Source organism: Magallana gigas, chromosome 10 (genome assembly GCF_963853765.1).
Source record: "Magallana gigas chromosome 10, xbMagGiga1.1, whole genome shotgun sequence".
Taxonomy (NCBI): domain Eukaryota; kingdom Metazoa; phylum Mollusca; class Bivalvia; order Ostreida; family Ostreidae; genus Magallana; species Magallana gigas.
The window spans coordinates 32868220-32870971 of record NC_088862.1 but is presented as its reverse complement, the minus strand read 5'-3'; the positions used below and the strand labels follow the sequence as shown (position 1 = coordinate 32870971).

At 30.3% G+C, this 2752-nt stretch overlaps 1 long non-coding RNA gene across 2 annotated transcripts; it reads right to left on the bottom strand.

The window, feature by feature from the left end:
* Positions 1-443: 443 nt before the first annotated feature.
* LOC136272528 (uncharacterized) lies at positions 444-2474 on the bottom strand. Of its 2 annotated transcripts, none has more exons than XR_010710531.1 (4): positions 2368-2474; positions 2230-2291; positions 1967-2104; positions 444-1304 (listed from the first exon to the last, which is right to left on the bottom strand). It is a non-coding gene; the product is annotated as an uncharacterized lncRNA (long non-coding RNA). The 2 variants fall into 2 exon arrangements; XR_010710532.1 differs by having other exon boundaries at positions 2230-2288.
* Between the last annotated feature and the right edge of the window lie 278 nt (positions 2475-2752).

Genomic DNA, 2752 nt, shown 5'->3' with positions numbered 1-2752 from the left:
ACAGTCCCTAAACGTTCTACTTTCCCATGTTTGCATTCGCTCAGCGTGCGCTCACTTTGCCTTCACTGTTTGCTGACTTTGCCTTCACTGTTCGCTCACTTTGCCTTCATCGTTTGCATACTGTGCGTTCTCCGCTCATTTTAACACTCCGCTCTGCATTGTTTGTGCTCTCCGATCTTAAAGCGTCCACAGTGCGTTCACTATGCGCTCAGCAATCGTTCAGCGTTTACTCACCATTCAGGTTTAATTAAACTCAAACTCTGTTGCCATCCAGAACTCCGAGATGGGAAGAGATAGAAATCATGAAAACAAACATGAGCATGTTTTAATATAAAGATATAAAACAATATTGTATACACTGTCAATGTCGTTCTGTTTAAAATAGCATCAAGATTCTGAGCAGTGAGTAAATATATTTATTATGAATTGATTTGTTGATTTGAAACACAGGAAACAGTGTGAAAAAAAAATAATCATTTTTAAAATTATAAAAGTTTATAAAAGTATATAACTTGTAACAGGAAGAAAAAAATATATAAAAATATAAATGTATACTATGAAATAAACAAATTAGATTACATATATACGTAAAAGCTGACGTTAACGCAGTTAGAAATCCACGTACGTCATGCATTCGACATTAACAAAATGGCGAAAATCACAAGAGCATAAATTATTGCATTCATAAACACGTACATGTATATTTTTTTCAAACTACCCCTAACTCACGACTATATTTAAACAGCTAGGTATATAACGAAAACTGAATTTAAAATATGCCCTCACACACAAACACAGAAACGAACTAACAATACCAAGTGTCAGCGATCCTTAAAGGGCCATTCAAACTGTCTTATAAAAGTAATAGTGAATCGATATATGCCTAAACTGATTTAATGTTTTCTGTATTCAGATATGCAAATATTGGATTTTTAAGATTATTTTCAAAATTTTAAAATCTTCTAGGAATTATTTCGGATAATTGTTTCAATATTTTCAGTTGTTTATGTTAGTAAATTTTATGAAGATATTGATAATTTGAGGGAAAAACATCTTTGCAAACCTAAAAGAAGAATTAATTACAGGAATATAATTATGTTAAGTGGTCTCAGCAATAGCTAAGCATTTTATCTGTTGATGTTTAAAATTATACATGTAAATCACAGTAATGAAAAACAACAGCCCTGCTAATCCAAAAACTCCAAACATAACGGGACACATCCACTTACTTTCTGTTTCCGTGGTAAAACTTTGGCCGTTCATGTTAGTGTCGTTTTTTACTGTACTGCCATTACTGTCTGTAACTAAAACTGCAAAACGTAGAATATATATATATATATATATATATATATATATATATATATATATATATATATATATATATATATATATATATATATATATATATATATATATATATATTAGAGAATTTAGGAGTTCATGTTTATACTGATTCTGGATCATGAACATAGAAACACTCTTGATAAGAATTGCTGTATATTAGCTTAATTTTTTCTTAATCTTAACATGATCACTCATTCAAGAGGTGCATCTAAACTTATACTAGGCTCTTGGGCATTAAGAAAAGGGCTGAGTATTATGCATGAAAATAATTCATTCATTTTTTGAAAATATTCACTCTTTCATGAAAACACTCCGATAATTCCTATCCAAAAGTTCATCATAGATACTGAATATCAGTTTACATGTAACAAATATTGAAGAGAGCGACTAATTATGAAAAAATATCAGTATTCTGTAATAAACTGTTTCCAACTATTGTAGTGACAATGAAATACGTTATTCATAGGCATTTGAAGAATCTTTTTTTAATAACATATTTTTAAGTTGTTCTTTGTCACGAACAAATGGAAATTCCATGTTAAACTTAATTAATATTAATCATTAAATAAAGGTCCAATATATTGAAAGATCAAGTTTTATCAAATTTGACCATAAAACTCACCACTTGGAATTTGATTACAGCCTTGGATATGGTGGCACTTGTCATGGGTACAATTACATTTTGATTTACATTTCAATCCATAAAATGGGATCAAGCATTTTGATGTGCAATTGAATCCAAAATATCCTTGAGGACAGGCTGACAAATAAAGTTAAACAAACAATTTTAGCATTAATTATCACAATAATAGCTTGCGCTATAAGTTTTCATTTTTTTAATTTTTTTTTGAAGGAGATTTTTGGGTAGGTACAAGCAGTACTTACGCTTGCATTGTCCTTCTTCAGAATCCCACTTGTGATTCACAAAGCATTTACCCTCAATTCTACTAATACATAAAATTAATATATTTTATCGCAAGCGTTCATCTATTATAGGTTAAAAGTTTTTGAATATATACTTACCCTGTCATATTGACGAGTTGTATGACCAGAAGAGGCAGCACTATTAAAAGACTACAAAACATAGCGCCTCTTTTTCTGAATGTGTTTATTGCATGTCCCAGTATGAGCTAAACAACTGCAATATTATTATTCCGGTAAAACTTGGAAAATTGTCAAATAAGGACTATAAACATGGTATCATCTTCCTTGTAATTAGATGCATAGGCGCTTAAGTGACGCTTAGTTTTAGTCATTTAATCATCTACATGTACATATGTGGAAATTTGAATAAAAATTAAAGTTGTTGTGAAATCCGCTTCTAACAACCCCAATTATGACATAAACAACACACGTGTTGTGGTAAAGTTGTTATATTGAGGCGATTCTTTTATTGAAAACAGTATAG